The following is a 22500-nucleotide window of genomic DNA, read 5'->3' on the forward strand; positions in this document are numbered from 1 at the left end:
TAGTTCCATATAAATCTAAATGAATCATTAGAAACGATACGTATACTCTTTATCAAAGAAATATCAGACTCGTATGACCCACTTTAATATACGTATATACAATTTCTTCGTTTTATCAATACTTTTTCTTTTATAATTATCATTAAAAATTTACTTATTATTACATCAGATAATTTTAAATATATATACATATATCTAATAGTCGTACCATTTCGTTTTTAAAGAAAAAGGAGATCCAAACACGTGTCTTTTCTCTCTCTCTCTCTCTCTCTCTCTCTCTCTCTCTCTCTCTCTCTCTCTCTTTCTATCTCTCTTAAAATTTTTTTCCCTATTCTTCGAAAGACTCCTCTTTCTCTATGTTCTTTCTCTCTGGTAGTACTATACGGACTGCTTCGCGATTAGAAGAGAGTAAAAAAGCGAAGAAAAAAGAAAAGAAGGGGGTGGTGAGGGGGAGGAGGGAGAGAAAAAGGAAGGAGAGCGTGAGAAGCGCGCTCCGTCCGTCAAATAACATCGAGGCCAGTCAAAGAACTCGTTGTGCCTCGTGAAGCAGCTCGAACGAGCGAACTAAAAATCTCACACCACACCATACCATACCACACCATACTACAGTACACCATACCGGTGCTCTCTCAGCTTACTATAGCTATTCTCTCGGCAAAACTCTTACGAAATGGATTCATATTTTTCCGTAGCTTTTGTACTTACATTGCTTCTAACTTATTTTCTTTTATTTATTTTTTTATTATTTTTTCATTATTATTTTTTTTTATTTTTCTTTCTTTTTTCTTCTCTCTCTCTCTCTCTCTCTATATATATATATATATATATATATATATATATATATATATATATATTATGTTCTCTCTTATTTTTGTTCAATGTCAATCGGTCTCATTCTGTGATGAGAATGATCAAGGAGATTAATATTAATATTAATATTATTATATTAATAATATTAATATTATTAATATATATATATATATATATATATATATGTATATATGTATTGATTTTATAAGAAAAATTCATTCTCTTCCGTAATTCTAACATTAACATCGCTTCTAACTCTTTTCTTCTTTTCTTCTACCGTTAACTGGCCTCACTCTGTGACGAGAATGATCAAAAAGAAGAAGAAGAAGATGAAGAAAAAGTATTAGCGAGGTTAGAAAGATTGGAACCAGTTTTGGATGCTGCGTCACATTAGCTATGAAATCATCGTCTTTGAATTTGTTTTCTTTTCTTTTTTTCTGTCCTTTTTTTCCTTTTTATTTTTTTTTTATTTCCTTTTTATTATTTTTTTTCCATTAAACAAACATTCCAATGACAATTTTATTGATGAGATGAATAATGTAAAAATGATTAGATCGGATCAAGAAGAAAATTCTATTCTTTTTTGCTTTCTTTTCTTTTTTTTCGAAGATTTATTTATTACTTCATATGTTTCTATATATTCATGCGTGTATCTGTGTCGATTTTTTTTTTTTTTAGAGGTTTTATACGATTATTTGCAATTAATACATACACGCATATATACGTACATACATACAGGTGAATATATTATATAAATATATGGTATGAATAGATTGAAATTAAGTAAATAAATGATTTATCCTGTTTAATTAATAAAATATCAAAATTAATAATTTGAATATATATATATATATATGTATATAAATTTAATAGACATATGTATATGATCATTTAACCACATTATAAAAATATTAAATGAAACACTAATCACATTGAACATATTCAATAAAACATTAACAATATTATAAACGTGTTAAATGAAACATTAACCATATAAATATATTAAATGAACAAAATCGTCATATGATAAACACACACACTCACACAAAGTTGTTTTATAAGCATATAAACGAAACCTTGAATAAATTATAAATATATAAAAATATATATTATATATAATCAGATATATAAATATATATATATTTATATATATATATATATATATGTAGATATTTGAAAATCGGTTGGTCACGCAAATGTAATGCTTTTCACGGTTAAGTCGTAAAATAATGACGAGGAGGCTCGAGCAACGCGCGAACTGGATCGTTAAAACGATTTCTTGCCCCTGTCTCGACAAAAGTGCTTTCTCTCGTAACGATCCTCCTCCATCTCCAAAGAAGGCAGAAAATACGCGGTTTATTCAAACGTGTAACGGCGCCAACGACGAAAGTAGAAAGCGCGTTTTACGACGTTCGTTCTGTCCAGCCATCGATTATATTAACCAAAAATTTTACAATATTTTGCACTCTAATAATAATAATAATAACAACAAAACTACAACAACAATAATAATATAATGTAATGATACTATTTATATTATAAATAGAAAATTTTTATATATATATATGTGTGTATATATATGTATGTATATAATATGTCTATTATCTCTCAGCTCTGTTTAAATAAATAACAGAATGATATTATAAATATTTTAATTTACATTCTGTAACAAAATAATAATAATAATAAATCATATTATATTATATCTATTATACATACATGTATATGCATACGTTCATAAAATATAAAATATTTAATTAATAATGTTTATATATATAAAAAAAAACACGTCGTTATTTATATACATAAACTTTCTTCGTAAACTTAGTTCCTGTCCATAGAAAAGAAAGAATAAAAATGTCTAGAGAGTAAGAGAGACAGAGATAGATAGAGTTAGATAGATAGATAGATAGATAGATAGATAGATAGATAGAGAGAGAGAGACAGACAGAAAGGACTTGTTTATTAATATGCTTCCTTCAGTGATCGATTTTGTAGCAACAACGTAGGCCTTATAAAATAGCGGCACACGTGACGCAAGTGAGAGTCAGGAAGGGTTCGTAATAGGTCACGGACTCACGTGGGGTGTAAATGGCGTATTATTAATAATAAAAATTGATTGCTTCGAACGAGAGCTCGTTCAAGCCAATCATCGAGGATCGCCTCGATCGAAACCAACCACGATTTCTTTCCAACGTTCTTGGATCGTTCGATAAGAGAGGACGTTCGAGATATCGAATTCCAATCGAACTAGTCTATCCAATTATATCGATATATTTATATAAATATTATCAATGAAATAAATTATTTTACGAACTTTCCATTTCGTTCGAATAAATTTGTTAAGCATTTATTCGTGACATTATTTTTACGAAATAAGATATCGTTTGTTTCAACGATATTGTAAATATTGATATATATATATATATATATATATATATATATATATATATATATACTTCGTTATTTCGTTCGAGTAATTTATATTTTAAGTATTGTACGTTAGGTTTTTTGTTTCTTTTTTTATTTTTTTTATCTAGATAGAATATATATGTATAAATTATTACAATTGGGTCTGAATATAATTGCGTTGTGGGCGGTGAATTTATTTTTGTAAAAATACTGTTATAATTTGATGAGAGAAAGAGAAAGAGAGAGAAATATTTTTGATTATTAATATTAAATAATCAAGTACATAATTCGTTTATCAAGTATATCAAATATTTTTTTTATTCAATATTATTTTTTATATACATATATTATTTAATATTAGTATTATTATTATTAATTCATTCATCACACGTACTTCAATTTTTTTCTAATAAATTAAAATAAACGAATATACAATTACACATATCTAAACAGTAATATTTAAAACGTATCTCTTTCTCATTACAGATGCAGCTTGACGAATGTTTAGAATTACCTAATACTAATTACCTACTACTGTAATAACGTAAGTACCTATATATATATTATCGATAAAAAAAGATATATAACGTTTACATTTAATTAATTCATATATTCTAACACATCATTACGACGATCGACGATAAAATTCTAACGAAATTGATAAATTATTGATAATAACTTTTAACGATTCCTTTAACACATTCTTAACACGACAAGTTTCAATAAATTTCGTAACAAATAGAAAAGAAACTATTTGAAAAATCGTAAATGTTTACGATCCATGAATATTAAACGAAAAAGAAAAATAATTAAAAAAAGAACAGAAAAATAAAAAAGAAAGAAAGAAAGAAAAGAAAAGAAAAGAAAAAAAGAGATAGAAAATTGAATTTCCAAAGACGTGTTTCGGTGTTCGCATTTAACATGTTTTTAGACGAATGCATTGCTAACGAGAATCCTCCTCCCACCTCCTTCACCACCTCTTCCTCTTCCTCCTTCTCCTTTTCCTTCTCCTCTTTCTCCTTCTTCATCTATCCTCGCTTACAAACTTTACTTCGCACGGATTTAAGCCAAGGCTAAAGCGATAACTAAGTACACGCTTGACAGAACCGACACCAAAGATACCACCATACGACTCGTATGAATCAGAAAATAATATATGTACATACATATATACATACATACATACATACATACATACATACATACATACATACATACATACATATATACATACGTACGTACGTACGTACGTACGCATACATACATACATAGAAAATTAGATACATATGTTACACACGTACATAATACATACGTATTTTTATTCGTGAGAATTTCTGTTTCTATTTTTTTGTTTGTTTTTTTCTTTCGGATTTTTCTTTTTTTTTTTTGGATTTCACGATTATTTCAGTTCTTTAAACATTATCAACATGCGTAAACTTTAACGCTTCGTCGATCCCTTTTTTTTCTGTTTTCTCCTCTTTCTTCTTTTTTGTTTCCTTTTCTGTTTCTCTTTATTCTTCATTATTCCTGTTTAATCGAATGAAAAACTTTTCTTCTTTTTTTTTTCTTTTCTTTTTTCTCTTTTTTTTTTAACAGCTGTTGTTATTCTTCTTGTAGTAATATGCGAAAGAAAAATTAATGAACGATCCTTTCCTGGGAAAATTTTCTTTCCCTCTCTCTCTCTCTCTCTCTCTCTCTCTCTCTCTTTTGCAATACACACACATTCCGAAGAAAGAGAGAGAGAGAGAGAGAGAGAGAGAGAGAGAGAGAGAGAGAGAGAGAGAGAGACTGAGAGACTGAGAGAGTTTCCTGCAACATTATTTTCATTACCATTTTCTTTTCTTTTCTTTTACCTTTCCACTTTTTCCTTTCATAATCAATGAAAGTAAAATATCCTTTCATATTTATATTAAACTTTTTATGATTTCGCGTATGTAATTTCAAATTCACGCATTTCTATCGTACATGATAGATCTGAAATTGTTAGACGAGTTCCAAGTGATTTTAAAGATCAATTATTCTTTTAGGGTACTCTTTAGGCTGATCTTCTTTTCTTTTTTTCTATTTTTTATTATAAGCATAATTCATAGTTTTACAATATGAAGGATAAAGTTAGCCCGTGAAGAAGTGTCTCGCGAAAGAGATTAATAAGAATTTTGTAAAATCATTTCTGATCGTTCTTTATATCCTCCATCCTGTATTTAATAATTTATTATTTATCTATCAATTAAAACGATTTAATAGAAAATAAAGGAAGAGTAGAAAAATAGAGAAAGAGAGAGAATGAGTCAGAGAGTTAATTTGAAAAGAGGCAAGTGATACCAATTAGAAACGAATCCTCGTCCAAGGATAAATCATTTTACATTATCTATCACTTTTCTTTCATTTTCTTCTTCATTTTCTTCCCCCTTCCAACGAGTGATTAAATTGTTAAGTATTCTTTCAAAATTACCCTTCAAAATAAACTTCATAATTCCGACGTTGTTTTATGGATGAACACAATTACGTAGTATATTTATCGTATTATTTATATTATCAATTTACTTTTGTAACTGTAATATCGTGTAATCTAATAAGAAACGAAGGAAGAAAATTCATTTTGAAAAGTAAACCCTGCCACTCATAAATGAATCGGTCTCTCATCCCTTTTGTTATGTCGGTAGCTCTTCATTACGACGCATTTAACGAAGCTTGCTAAAAACGTCACTGAAGCGAACCGCTTATTATCACCGTTATCCATTCTTGATAACGGTGCCTTGTCTATTCTCTCTCTCTCTCTCTCTCTCTTTCTCTCTCTCACTTTCTGCGTGTTCTCTGTCTTTCTTTTTCTGTCTTTCTCGTTTGGTTGACTTAGCAGATTGCTTTTTATTCTATCCTCGTCTTCCAGGAAGGTCTCTTCCCCCTATACAATCCCTTCAGCTTCTCTCAAATACTACTCTTAATTGGACACGTGCCGGGAAATTCCGCTGAGATATTTCATTTTTGGCCCTTTTGCAAAGAGGAGGATTGACGTAGTTTCTAGTCCTTGTGGTCGTCCATTTATATCCTCGACAGTTGCGTCTATCTCTTTCTCTTTCTTTTTTTCTTTTCTTCTTTTTTTCTCTCTTTCTCGAAGCGAAGTCACTTTAGTTTTACTTATTCATCTTTTTTTTTTCTTTTTACTTTTCTTTTTATTCATTTCTTTTTTTTTTTTGTAAATCAAAAGAAAATCTCGTATTAATTTACATTCGATTATGATTAACTCCAACCATACATATATATATATATATATGAATGTTATTTCGTTTTTTTTTGATACATCATATATTTATTTATTTATTTATTTATTTATATAATAGTAATCTGTAATAATTATATTTGTAATAATATTAATGATTTTAATTATAATTATATTCTACAACAATAATAGCAATAATAATCGTATATCTCTTATACAAGTATTATTTTTTGCATAAGAGTGATAATAATAATAGTTGTATATCTATTATTATTATTATTGCATGTCTAATAACAATAACTATATATACGGATAATTAGAAAATATTAAATAAATTATTGAAAATTTGCTTACTTCGTGAGAAAAATATTTGCCTTTCCCAGTTGAGTCCGCGAACGAAAAAATAGGAAAAAAGGAAAAGGAAAAAAAAAATTATTCTTCGAGTAAACGAAAAAAGTGAGTGAATCGAGGGTGGGTGGTGGAAAAGGGTCGAAGGTAGGATGGAGAAGGAAAGATCGTAAAAGATAATATCGTTGAAGAACGACAACGAAGACGACTCCGACTCCGACTTCGACTTCGACTTCAACGAAGACGACGACGATGACGAGCAAGAAGGGAATAAAGTTTCAGCTTGGAAAGTAAAAAGTCATAGGGCTCTGACGTTTCTTTACGTGCGCGTTTTCGCACGTGAGGAGAATCCGCTTTACTTTGCTAGGGGATAAAAAATGGCTGCGAATTTCTGCGCTGACGTCAACGGATCGACTTGTTTTTTACGAGCTATTTTCCTGAAAAATCCATTTTTTTTTTCTTTCCTTTTTTTTCCTATCCTCTTTTCTCTCTTTCTCTCTTTCTCCATCTCTTTCGCTTTTTATCGATAACTGTCGAGAATTATATTATTCTTTTATCTTACTCTAATTGATTATAAACTAACTTTGTTATTAATTTTTTCTTTTTATTTTGTTCTCACGAATCTCTCCTTTTTTCTCACAACTGAGAATAATTTTTGTTTAATTTTGTTCGACGTTTAATTATTTTTTCTTGTTTTTCTTTTCTTTTTTTTTTTCTTTCTTTATTTTTGTTCGTTTAGATCTTTGTGATTATTTTATGTAAAATGATAAGTGAGTTCCGATGTGCTCTTTATGTGTGATCACGAAGTGATGCTATTATCAGGCGATACATAATTATTATTATAATGTAATTTTCATATCGCGTGGTCCATCGATGGGTCATGCGGCCCATGGACACCAACGTTTTCGATTGGTAAACCTTGCATTAAGTGAATTATAATTTTTATATAAATAATTTATAATGAACAAATGTATAAATAATTCATGTATATATATATATTCATATTTAATTATATTAAAGTATATTATCTATTAAGAAAATAGAAAATATATTTATATCATCGAATTACTATAATTTTTACATATATTATATATATATATATCGATTTATTATAATTATATTCGAAAATTCTTCTTACATTTTATAATACAACTTCGTTATTAATTCTTTTTCTTTTTATTTACTTTTATACAGTTTTTCGATATTTCATTATCAATATATTACTATTATTATTATATTAAAAAGCTAGAAAATATATTCACAGCACGTACACACACATACATATATACATATATATACACTGTACTGTTAAATGTTATATATTAAAATTCCAGTTCAAAATTCTCCGCCAAATACATACATACATACATTCATACATATGTATCTACGTAACGATCGGATTAAGAGAAGATGTTTGCGATTAGCAGCTTGATTGCGTTCGATGAACGACTGATACGAAGATAATCGAACGATTTAGATAAACAATACACATCGAATAAATACAAATACACAATATTATAGAGTCATTTCAACGACGAATATAAATATGTCATCCGTTCGAAACGGATTTTCAAAGATAATCAGAGAATAAAGATGAAAGAGAGAATAAGAAAGAGAAAGAGAGAAAAAGAAAGAGAAAACAGGAAAACAGAGACAGATCATAATGTATTTTGTAAACAAAATTGTTGCATTTATTCGAGAGAAGAAACAATGAAATACGAAATGTGTGTTTATCTCGCGAAGTTTCTTCAGACAATTATTTGGTATAATTTATATGGCGCGTATTATTTTCTTCTAATTTTTTATTTATTTTTTATTGTTATTTTTATTTTTATTTTTTTTTTTTAACCAAAAACCAACCATTAAATTTCTGTCGATGTAAATCGTTTCGTTCGACTTTGTGTTGTTACGATCTCGTTCTAGAGATACCCGAAATCTCTCTTTCGAAATCATCTGAGTGAGTGAGTAAGTGAATATATAAGAGAAACAGAGAGAGACAGAGAGAAAGAAAAAGAGAGAGAGAGAGAGAGAGAGAGAGAGAGAGAGAGAGAGAGATGACGCTTTCACGAGGTTTAAGAAGGAAAGAGAGAGAGAGAGAGAGAGAGATCATATTTATCTGTGACGAGATCGTTCGTTTTCTCGATACTCGAACACCTCACTTGTCCTTTTGTATCAAACTGAAAAATACATCGAACGTATCGAATAAATAAGGAACAATGCGATAATAAAGTATTCATATCATACGTATGTACGTACGTATTTAGTATATATATATATATATATATATATATATATATATATATATATATGTATGTATGTATCTATGTATGTATGTATGTGCTCTATGTAGCCTCTTTTCATATCGAGAGAGTACAAACTCTATGTGATTTTGAACATGAGTCACAACTTGTATATGAGAGAGAGAGAGAGAGAGAGAGAGAGAGAGAGAGAAAAGTAGAGAGAAATTTAATCAAAACTTATGAATTATGCTGGCTAATAATAATCCTTTGTGTTTATATATATATAATATTAATATATAAATAAATAAATATTAAATAATATCGAAAGGTTCTATAGTTATTTTTAAATGTAAAATAAATAAAGAAATAAAGAAATAAATAAATGAACAAAGAAACATTTTGATATGTTATATAACTCATTGTTGAAGATTTTCAATGAAACAAATGAAATGAATGAATGAATAAATAAATAAATAAATAAATAAATAAATAAATAGATAGATAGATAGATAAATATTAGCCATCTTCGAAAAGATTTAAGTCAATTTAATTTTTGATCGTTTATATGTAAATTAGAGAAAAAGAACAAGAATTAGTAAATAAAACGATCATATAAAATGATCACTTGATTTGAAAATTTTCCGATTCATGAATATACACATACGAACATATATATTTGAACATATACTGTATATATCATTCATAAAGACCATTCTATAAACTCAATCTCTCGGAATTAAATTTATATATATATATATATATATATATATATATATATGTATTTGAATGCTCGTATATTTCACGTTCGTTGCTTTTGAAAATTCAACGAGATGCTTATCTCTCTTCTCTTTCTATCTCTCTTTCTCTCTCCCTCTTTCTATATATATATATATACATCAGCGTCCATTTAGTGCACCGTAGAGCATCGAATTCACGAGTGGAAATTTGGATTAACACATCCTTTTGATTTTTCGTTTTCTTTTTTCTTTTCAACCCTCTCTCTACCCCTTCTCTCTCTCGTAATTCTGCTACTCATCTTGTATTCGCTTTATTTAAAATACAAAAAAAAAGAAAAACAAAAAGAAAAAAAAAGAAAAAGAATAATAATAAGAATAAAACAAAATAAAATAGTAAAAGAGGAGTCAACAGGATATCTCTCTTCGAATAACTCGAAACTTTTCAATCTAACGTAGAAACGTACATTTATCATATAAACGCTAATTGCTTTTCAACGCAATAATTTCATTGAAATAAAATTTCCAGCCAGTTTGGGGTAAAAAGAAAAAAAAAAAAAGAAGGGAGGGGAAGAAAAAAAAAAGAAAAAGAGAAAAGAAAAAAAAAATGGAGAATCTTCTTTCTCGTGCCTTCGTTTTTTATGTTTCTTTTCTTTTTCCTTTTTTTTTTTTAAACTCTCGTCGAAATCACGATATCATCCTATTCTCTTCGTAACGCGGAAATAATATTCCTCGGTCGATCCCTGAAGCGACAATGACGTTTATGACACGACGGTCCCGCCTATGGTTCCGAACAATAAACGTCACGGTTAAATGCGGACACGTTTTCTCCGTGATCCTCCTTTTGCGTTTTTCAATATTCAATATGCAAACAATGATTGCCTACCGATACGTATTATAATAATAATAATAATAAAAAAAAAAGAAAGAAAGAAAGAAATAATGATAATGAAAGAAAGATAGATCAGCATCCTAAACTATAAATATTTTCTACGTAGAATTATTACGTTTGATTTTTCAACGATTTTATCACTATTCTTTTTCTTTCCACTTCTTCTTCTTCTTCTTCTTCATTTTTTCTCTTTTATTTGCTTTTTTCTTTCTTCTTTTTTCTTTCTCCTTTTTTTCTTCTTTTCCTTTCTGATTTCATTAGAATCTATTAAAGTTAAGTCTTGTTCATTTCATTCGAAGTAGATATTGTACTTTTGATAGATATTTATTCGATGAAATAATAGCGATAAAAGAAATCAAAAAAAAAATTGAACAGAACAATATCGCAAATTTTTTCAACAAATTTTTAAACGATAACAACGAGACCATTCTATATATATCGTCAAATCCATCCTTGTTATATCTGATTTGTAATAATAATCGTAAATTAGATAGGGAATAGGTAGAATGAGGAAAGAAAAAAAAAACATTTATTTACTGCAATAATATCATAATTTCTCTCGATATGTAATATCAAAAAATATATATATACGTATATATTTCTAAGATTTTACACGATATATGAGGGGGGAAAAAAGATAGATGAAAAATATCGAATAAGAACGAAGATAAGAAAGAGACAGAGAGACAGAGATATACAGAGAGAAAAAGAGAGAGAAAGAAAGAGAAAGAGAGAGAGAGAGAGATAGAGTGAGAAGTTGAGAACCTCTTGTTTCTTGACGCGAGAAGAAAGAAGAAAAAGAAGAGAAGAGGGGAAGAAAAAAAGTAGAACGACGAGTTTCCTTTGGTTTGAGTCGAAGAAGTATAGCGGGGGAGAGGAAGAGTATAGTGTTGGATGTGGTAAAGGGGACGTAGGGGGAGGGGAGTAGTTCCTCCGAACAGTTATACGGACCTGATGCTCGGACTCTTGTTCGATCGTGGGGCCTCATTTTCGACGGCACGACTGCTGGCGACCGGTCGAGAGATCGGGATCTTGTTTTCTCTCGGCGCAATGATCTTTGCCCTCTGACTTAACTCTTCTACCCTACTCTATATCTATCTCGATCGAGATTTAAACTTTGATTGTCCCTTAAGATTTTTATTTGTTATTTTATGAATTTCTTTTTTTTTCACGAAAGGACAGACCTACGTTGACATACGTCTCACTATAATTCGATGCAATTTTTTTTTATTTTGGAATATATATTATAGGTGTGTGTATTTGTGTGTGTGTGAAGAGAGATATATTTTGTTAATTTTATAACAAATAAATATATATATATATATATATATATATATATATATATATATAAGTGTATTAGTTAATAGTGTAGTTAAATTTTTAGTAATTTTGTTTTATTTTATAAAGATCATATAATTTATATATATATATATGTGTGTGTGTGTGTTTGTGTGTATATTAGCTATATAACGAATGAACTGTATTTAGTAATTTTTATATAAATCTTATAATAGATATATACTAATTCGAGTTTATGATATCTCTCTTAGAATTTATAGCGTTGACGAACAAAGATGAAGTATCATCTGGACGTACAGTACCGTTTGAGTCTACCAGACAATCGTTTCGTTTCGTTTCGTTTCGTTTCGTGGTCCAGATCAAAAATTATTTCTCGACTTGAAGGCGACTATATATCTCGGTACGTTCTCTCGTCCGTTATACGTTCTAAGAAAGTTTCACGAGTTTATGCGATGAGAAATAGACACTAGCGATGGGAATAATACTCTCTCGGGTGATATCAAGAGTTTTACAAGGAGTATTTCTTTTTTTGTTTTTTATTTTTCTTTTCTTTTTCTTTTTCTTTTGCTTTTTCAATATTTACAGTTTATATATCGTCTTATTAAAAGGAAAAATTTCTCTTAACGTTTCGCAATTCCATCAGTATCATTCTTCATCAACGTACAACAATATTTAATTTATTAAATGGGATAAAAGTTGCATCGTCGAATTTTTTCTTCTTCTTGGAGATTTTTATGGAATATAAGAAAAAAAAAAAAAGAAAGAAAAATCGATCATTATTTTTAATATTCTTTGAACGCAACAATTTTTTCCTTTTCTTTTCTTTTTAATTTTTTTTTTTTTTTTTGTTAATTTACTTTATGAATCTATTTATTATTGTTAAAAGTGTGTGTGTTACATACGCTTACAGATATATAATATAAAGATCTAATGTATAAGGGATATTTAAAAAAATCTGATTTCTCTATTACAAGTTCATATATTAAATTTATCTATCTCCATATAGATAATTAATAGAGAAGTACATACATACATATGTTCACATAGACAAGTAAATACATATATATGTTTGCAATACAAATAAGACAGGAGAAAGTCAGCTTTGATTGCTCCTTCGAATTCTACGATACTATAATAGTACTTAACGTGTTAATGCACGTGTTAAAACGTACTCGACGATTTTATTAACTAACTTTGATCGAAAGAACTTTCTCTTTTATATGCATAAGAGAAAAAAAAAGATGAAGAAGAAAAAGAAGAAGAAGAAGAAGAAGATAATGACGATGATGATGAGGAAGAAAAACAAATGTGAATACGAACGTGTAATTTTTCTTTTTGCTAAACATAATTCTTGTTAGTACTTTTTCTTTCAAAAAAAAAAAAAAAAAAAAAAAAAAAAGGGGGAAAAGAAAGTTTTGATCTTAGACGACCCTTGAATATATATATATATTTTTTTCCTTTTTTTTTCTTCTTCTTTCAAAAGACCGCACATCAGAAGAGTTGCCACTTCTGATCTCAACCCTAGCAGGCCTAGCAGCTGATTTTGATGGGAGTACCTCCGTCTAGACACCAACCTTGATGACTATGACGATGCCTCTCAGCATATATTCCACTACCACTAATACACTATTATTACTAATTGTAAGAAAGAATGAAAGAGAGAAAGAGAATAGACTCTTCTTTTACAAAAGAAATTTGAAAAACGATGAGAACCATCGAGACATCTAAGAAAGAAAGAAATGAAGAAAAAGAAAAAAAGTGGAAGAAGAAAATGTATCGGCTATTGGATTAATAATTTATATTGAATTATTGAATAACGATAATAACAAGTTGTTCTGCATTGATGATGATATATGATGATGCTTTAAAACTCTTCTTTCTTTTTTTTTTTGTTTCATTTTCTTTTTTTTTTCTGATAATAAATTCTTCTAATGGCTGAAAAAGAGAGCGGGATTATCTTTAGCTAGTATTTTTCTTACAAACTCTCAATAATTCGTAATTTTGCCTTCGAAGACCTAGAAGGAGATTAGGAGTATAACAGAAAGTTTCAAATTAGAGACTAGGCGACGAATTATATAGCGTTCCTTGAAAGTGGTTTAAAAAAGAAGAAGAAAAATTAATGGAAAGAAAAAAATTAAAAAATAAATAACTAAAACGAATTGAAAATGTGACCTACGGTTGACCTGAACCTTGAGGTTACTGATTGCTTTCTCTAGTTACCAGTCCATTTGAAATTTTCTTGCAATTACTGAAAGAAATTACATGTTAAATAGCTTGGCCTTTTTTCTTTTCTTTCTTTTTTTTTTTGTTTTTTCTTTCCTTCTCTTCTGAAGAGTGTAATTTCTTTTAATTTCCCTTCGACGGGTATTTCTTAGGAATGTAAAAAAAAAAAAAAAGAAAAGGAAAGAAAGAAGGAACGAAAAATCATGAAAAAATAAACACAGTTTATAAATTTCGTACGATTTGACCCGATAATTTCTTCGATCCGTTGCGGAAATAAAAAAAGAAAAAGGAGACCTTCGAAATCGTCGTATAAAAAATGAATCTTTTAAATTAATCTTCGATCTTCATCGAGAAGAAAAAAAAAAGAAAGAGAAGTGATAAAAAGATAGAAAAAAATCCAGCTAAAAAGAAGAAACACAGTTTATAATTCACATACGATTCGACGTGTTAATTACTCGACTAATCAAAGGAAAAAAAAATTGTAGAATATAAAAATCGTCATAAATTAAGAATGAAAAGATTGTCATGGAAAACTTACCATGGTCACGTTGATAAAACTATATATTTTTTCTTGTTTTTTTTTTCTATTTCGATATTTTATTTCTAAATACTGAATGAAATATGAAGACAACTTAAAATCTAAGATAATACTAATACCATTATTATCAAAGTTTCTAACGTTTATCATTAATTTACATCCTCTCTATAATTCTGTGAACCTTGAGACCAACCATAATGAAACAAATTTACTGTGTCGACAAATTTACTGCGATTCGCAGATGTTTACAGTATGTCGTATTCAAGATCATTATATTTTTGTCCTTATTCTTATTTTTACACATGCTTCCTTCTCTTTTTCAATATTTTCAAAATGGAGTCAGATAAAAGATTGAAGAAAAATGGATGGACGGATGGATGGATGGATAGATGGATGGATAGAAAAAGTAGGAACTCGTCTTACCTGGCTTCTTTATTTCTTTCATGCCAAAGAAACTGCCCTTGGCTAAAAGGTAGAGAGAAGAGAAGGGTCTTCGAACAGGAAAAAGAAAAAAAGAAAAATAAGAACGATACGAAAGAACTCTTTTGGATTCCTTCGATCCTCTTAAAAGAATTTTGTTCCTTTAAGAATTTCTTTTACAGAAAATCTCCAAATGGATTTTCTAAATCAGGATTCACCGAACTGCGTCGTTCTTTTTTACATAAAAAAAGAAAAGGAAGAAGGAACAAGAAAGATGGAACGTAAAAATTAAAAAAAAAAAAACAATAGTGATAATGAATATTATGCTATTATATGTACCACTCCATACGTGCGATCTGTTTTATCGTAAATCAACAAATGTTTGTACGGTATTTTTCTTTTTTTTTCTTTTCTTTTCTTTTTTTTTTAATTTCTTGACAATTTTTTGATCTTTTTTTTCTTGAGATATTCCGTCTTCTGTATAAATTTATTTTGATTTATATCATACTCCCTACTATAGCACATATATATTTTTTTTATTTTTATCTTATGCTTTTCCGACCGTTATAATCTTCTTTTTTATTTCTTTTTTCTCGATTTCCAAGTATATTTCGTTGATTTTTCGTTAAAGCGTTCAATCGAGCAATCGATAAGAACATATATTTTTGTTGATCATTGATTAAAGAATTATCGAATTAACGATATGCGAAGAATTAATTGATTTATTTCGAACGAAGAACTCCCTCAGAACAAAAAATTCTAACGACCTCGTAACCTTTGGTAGGTCGAATCAAACTTTCGGTCTTCTTAATAAAAACCCTTCCTTCAACCAACCTCACCCTACTTTACACCTTACCTTACCCCCATACATTCTTATACGTCCCATCAATTTTCTTGTCTTTTACCTTTTCTTTTCTTCTCTTCTTTTTTTTTTTTCTTTTTTATTTCATTTTCCTTTCTTTCTTTTTGATCATCGTCGACAAAAATTCTCTCCCAGTTGTACGAATTTCTACTTCTTATAAGAAAATTTCCAAAGAAATTTTTCTTTACATTTGACTTCGTCCTCTCGAATATTTTTCTATCTTCTCCCGTCTCCATAGTCCATCGAATATTGTCGAGTTGAATCTCTCGGTTGGTCCTATTGATTTTAGAGAACCTTCCAGTGAATCTGCTATCTTTCTCTCTCTTTCTCTTCCATCTCTCTGTCTCTCTTCTTGTGACCTTCCCTGCCTGCCTGCCTTGCCTGCCTATCTATCTACCTACCTACCTACCTACCTACCTACCTACCTATCTACCTATCTGCCTGCCTGCCTACTTGCTTGCTTGCTTGCTTGCTTGCATGCTTGCATGCATGCATGCTTGCTTGCTTGCTTGCTTGCTTGCTTGCTTGCTTTGCCTGACCGACGCTTTACACATAGGCCAGGCTTCTGCTCCCCTTTTAACCCTCGTCAAGTTTTCGGCTAGGGTCGCGAGAACGTAATTTGAATACACGACCCTCCCCTTTCTCTCTCTCTCTCTCTCTCTCTCTCTTTCTCTTGCTCTCCCTTTCAGGCTACTACCCCGTTTTCCTCCCAGTTTCCCCAGTTAATTTCAACTTCGCCAACAGAGTTTTCCACGGTCGATAAAATTTTGCAAAAATTTGTTCTTTTTTTTCTCTCGTTGCTTCTCTCTCTCTCTCTCTCTCTGTCTCTCTCTGTCTCTCTCTCTCTCTCTCCCCTTTTTTTATTGATTTTTATTACTTTTTCTTTTTTATTATTTTTTATTTTTTTATTTGATATAGATATTTACTTATAACTTTATACGTGGAATTTATGCGCATACGTATATGTGGATACGTACTCAATATGTGTGTGTGTGTGTGTACTTGTGTGTATATACGAATCTACGAATTTTCATATGTTTGGAAGTTTGCCAAGTAAAGAAATACTTTCGATATGGTGAAACTGAATTCAAGAATTCGAATTGAGTTTTAATCGTTTTGCTTTGTCGTCGACCTAACTCAATATTTTATCTCTCTCTCTCTCTCTCTCTTTCATACACATACACACACACGCTCCTCTTCTCTACTCTTCTCTTTTAAATTTCTCGTTATAAGTATTTTAAGCCATTTTATTTAGGTCGTTGAAGGATATCTAACGAATGTATCTTTCTTTCTGTATACACCGAGTGACCTTCTTATATTAAATTTTCGTATATTTATTTGCAATATAAACTATTGCTACTAACCAATTCGATCGGTTCGCTTCTTTGCAATCACGATTTTAGAAAACATATGTTCTTATCGTCCCTCTTTGATAATACGAGAAAAAAGAGAATGAAAGAAAGAAAAACAGAGAAGGAAAAATAGAACGAAAAGAATAAAAAGAAAAAAAGGAAAAAAAAGGAAAAGCATTGCAGTCATCAATTTGAAACCGCTTGAAAGCTCTGTTGATTGTCTGTTCGTTCTTAAAATTGCCAAGTACATTTTTTACGATTGTTTTGTCGAAAAATAATTTTTCTTTCTTTCTTTCCCTCTTTTTTTTTCTTCCCTCTCTCTCTCTCTCTCTCTCTCTCTCTCTTTCTCTATTTATGTATCTATTTATCTTTCTAATTTTTCAATGGTACCTGCATACCAGTATAAATTTGCAGTATATTACAATGAGTGCACTATCCAATTTTATTCGTGTTTAAACGAACGGTTCAACGTTTCCACGAAACATTATTCTTTCATTTTTATTATTACCCAAGTTTCGCCCTCTAAAATTCCTCCTCATTCGTTCTTTTCGCTGGCAATCGTCACGATTAAAAATAAAACCGATGCACGTTAACGTGGAAAAAAAAAATAGCGAACGAGTATATTAACAAGTAGATTTGTTTTTCCAACGGAAATAGCAAGATAAAAAAGGTAGAGAAGAAGGAAAAAAATAAATAAATCGATAAAAGAAAAGAGATAACCTAATTGACTTTTTAATGTTTCCTTTCAAAAAAGTACAATTTTCGGTCGATACTTTTTCTTTTTCTTTGCTTTTTCTCTCCTTTTTTTCTTCTTTTTTCTTTTTCTTTTTTGTTTTTCGTTTTGTTTTCTTCTTCCTTTTTCTTTCTTTCGTATGATAAATCCGAGAGAGATATTGTATTTAATTTTGAAAAAAATCTATGTCTATACGCAATCGTGCATATTTTCCATTTAAATTGGCTAAAAAGAAAAATTGTATTTAATTAATTATACGGGATATCGTTCGGATTATTTGTCACTCTTTTTTTTTCTTCTCCTTCTTCTTTTTTTCCTTTTTTTTTCTTCTTTTTTATATCTCAAAAAAAACTCTCATCCTCGTTCCTATAATAAATGCGAATGTATAAACTAATGAATGAGCTATTGAATAAATAATTATTCGAAAAATCATTTATTTATATTCAAATTCCGTACTATTAATAAATTGTAATTTTTATTATTAATACTATAATTATATCATTTATTTTTAATATTCCTATTAATTATTATTATTATTATTATTATTACTAATTTATAATACAAACGTGATAATCATTCTTTCAAAGATTAAGATAATTTTATTCTTTTTATTTTTATTAATGTCAAGTACAAAATTTTTTTGTACTTTTATCAAAGAAAAAGAAAAAGAAATAAAAAAAAAAGGAAAGAAGAAAGAAAAAATATATATATATATTTCTAATTTATATCTGTTTCCTTTATATATATATATATATTCTAAGAAATAATTAGGTATTTGCATTGCATTTAAAAAGGAAACGGAAGTGGTCTGGTCTCCTCGAGGTGTTGTATCTAAAATTGATAAAGCAATGCTACCGGTCGTGAAAGACGATTGCAAAACTGACCAGTTCTTTAAATTAACATGGTCACTCAACTCATGGAATATTTTCTCTCTTTTTCTTTTTTCTTTTTTTCTTTCTTTTTTTTCCTTCTCTCTTTTGCAATTCCTACTGTAATTTATCGTTTATTTTATCTTTCTTTCTTTCTTTCTTTCTTTCTTTCTTTTATTATTTTTCTTTTCTTTTTTCTTTTTTTTTTGTTTTTTTTTTAACACTTCAGATTCCTAAAAACGTCTAAAAATTCGCATGACATTTAGAAAAACTACATATACGTATACGCGCATACGCACATCTTTCTTATTTTTTGTTTGTTTGTATCATTACAGTTATTTTTTTCCATTTTTATTTTTTTTTTACCTTTCTTTCTTTCTCTCTCTCTCTCTTTTTTCTTTAATTTTTTTGACCATTGTAAATTTCCAAAAACGTTTAAAAATTTCTATGACATTCAAAAATACTACGCAAAAAAGCGCGCATATACATATGTATATGTATATATATATTTTTTTTGTTTATTCTTCCACTTCTACCTCTGCAATAATTTTTTCACTTATGAATTTATTCTTTTTCTTAATTTTTTTGTTCTTTCCGTTTCTTTTTTTTTTCCGTTGGAACACTGTAAATTCTCTTAAACGTATAAGAATTTGCATAACGTTGGTAAAGTATTATCATATATTATCACACAGACACACATTTTTATTTTTCTTCTTCTCTCTTTAGACAATTTTCACTTTTTTATTTATTTATTTATTTATTTATTTACTTACTTACTTACTTACTTACTTTTTTTTCTCTTATCACAGTAAATTCCCAATAACGTTTAAGAATTTGCATGATGTTGAAAAAACTAAATACGTGTATAAATACATATATAGCTACATACCTGCATACACATACACACAAGTATATAATAGATACGTATGTATATGGAAACATTGATATATATACACATACATATATTTTATATATATTTCATATATATTTTATATTTATATATATATATATATACACACGTGTGTGTATGTGTGTGTGTTATATACATGAAGTCGGGCAGAATAATCCGAGTTTATCGATCGGCTCTTAGTTGCCAACTTGGCAACGGTGAACTCCCGGAATTACGAATGAAATGTTCCACATAGCAAAGCGGTTGGCAAATCAACTCTGCTTTCATACCTTTGCGAGGGAGGATAACGCGGAATTCCGGTTCCCTCTCGATTTCCTACCGACACACAGGGATGATGCTTTCAACGATCGAGTAACATCTCACGTTCGAGAACTAAAACGCTGACAATGATAATAATAATGATGATGATGACGACGACGATGATGATGATGATAATGATGATGATGATGATGATTGTGATTGTGACGACGACAATGACAACGACGACGACGACGATGATGATGATGATAATGATAATAATAATAATGATGATGACGATTGACCGAATAATCAAGGTTTCTTTTAGTCAAAGCTTTTCTAACTTTGTATTTTATTATATTAATTAACAATGAAATAAGACACATATAGAGACACGCGAATTATGCACGTACATATCACCCAATTTCATCTTTCATTATCATCTTTCTTATATTTTGTTAATAATAAATAAAAGAAAGAATAAATGAATTAATAACAAATAAAATAATTGTATAAATAAAAGAAGGAAACGTTGATATAGACCGAATAGAAAATTGGCAAATTAGCCTAATTCGGATAATATTGTAATATCGAAATTGTATGACTAGTGAAGTTCTTCAAAAGAACAAAGAACGAAATGGAAAGAGACAAAAATAGAAGTAAATAGAGTATATTAAAATTAATACGATAATAATGTTTTCATACGTTGTTATAGTATTATAAGTAATTTTCAATATATTATTCAATATTATTTTTTTACTATATGATTTTCTTCTTTAAATCGTTCTTTTATATTACTGTAAAAGATACATTGAAATTTCTCGAAAAGATTATTTCAATGATAATAAAACAATTTCAAAAACTTCTTCGCCTTTCATATCCTTAAAAAAAAAAAAAAGAAAAAAGAAAGGAAAAGAGAGAGAATTATTAATGATTTGACTTTTACATTATTAAAATTCTTTAATCTTCCCGAATTCTTTACTTTTTAATAGTCTTCATAATACTATTCCGACTATTCGTAATGATTTAAAAAAACAAAAAAAAAATAGAATATTATTACCTATTCTGTTATACGAGTAATAACGAGCTAATAATTAAATAGTAATGTGTTTAAATACCGAGACCATAAATACAGATCTGAACTAACAACGGCAATATTTATTATACCATAAAATTCATAACACATATATCGTTCTGACCAACTAAATTATGACGTGAATGTACTTTCAATGCATTGTTCAAAGGATTATTAAGAAAAAAGAAAAGATAAAAAAAGAAAAAGAAAGGAGAAAAAAAGGAAAGAAAAGAATTGGTAATGTCTGTAGGTACTCATATGGATATTAAAAATTCTTGTAACATTTTTGTTCATTAAATCTCTCTCTCTCTCTATCTTTTTCTGTTCTTTTACGAGATTATTATCATTAACCAAGAAAAAGTATTCTTTTTATCTTTTCGATCGCATGCCATATTAAATATTCTTTTCACGTTTTTTTTCTTTTCTTTTTTTTTTTTTTTTTTTTTTTTCTAATGACTACTCTAAGAAAAAGAGGAAAAAGAAAGAAGAAGAATAAGAAGAAGAAGAAGAAAGGAATCTTTTTTAATTTTATTTTCAATCACTCAAACCGCGTGGATTATTTTTATCTTAAAAAAAAAAAGAAAAAGAAAAGAAATTAATTTTTAAGAACCATCACGTACACAGACATACACACAGATAATATACAAAGAATTTTAATAAGTAAACAAGAAAAATACGATAGTTTTTTTTTTTATATATATATTACGTAGGAGAAACGAATATTCGATTTTATTAAAATTGAAACGAAGGTCGAAAATAGCGTCGTTCGATCGCAGAGAGGTCATTGATCTTTCAACTAAAGTGCATCACTTTGATTCGTTCGATAATAACAATCGTTCTCCATTTCGCAACTATTATTATTATTATTATTATTATTATTATTATTATTACTATTATTAATCAACATCTATCTATTATTATACCCATCACTATCATCATCATAGTTATCTATCATTCTTATTATTATCATATTGGGAGTTAAATAGTTAAAGTAATTCAAAAACACAATCGATAATGTTACTCGACCTGTAGTTACTATCGATTGTTGATCTTTATTTTATCGATACCAACTAACAAACACCATGGGATTAATATTTATAATTAAAGCTCGGTTATCGATAAATATTAATTATCGATATCTCCTAATGTTATCTCAATTGTCGATCAATTTCAAATATTAGTTACATGTTCTCGAATAGTTGTGTTCATATATTATATATCTTTTAATATCAACAATTGTGCGATTATTTTTATCGAATTATTATAATCATTGCGGAAAATTGTGAGTCAGTATGGTGGCCTTTATCGAATGAAATCGACATCGTGTTT

General features: G+C 28.7%; 1 protein-coding gene across 4 annotated transcripts in view; it reads left to right on the forward strand.

The window, feature by feature from the left end:
* LOC127068240 (inositol-pentakisphosphate 2-kinase) overlaps positions 1-22500 on the forward strand; it is a 138146-nt gene that overhangs the window by 45453 nt on the left and 70193 nt on the right. For all 4 annotated transcript variants that reach the window (XM_051004149.1, XM_051004147.1, XM_051004146.1 and 1 more), the window contains one exon: positions 3709-3766. The gene's annotated coding sequence lies outside the window, so the exon portion shown is untranslated. The remainder of the gene's footprint in view (positions 1-3708; positions 3767-22500) is intronic.

This window comes from Vespula vulgaris, chromosome 12, assembly GCF_905475345.1.
Source record: "Vespula vulgaris chromosome 12, iyVesVulg1.1, whole genome shotgun sequence".
Lineage (NCBI taxonomy): Eukaryota > Metazoa > Arthropoda > Insecta > Hymenoptera > Vespidae > Vespula > Vespula vulgaris.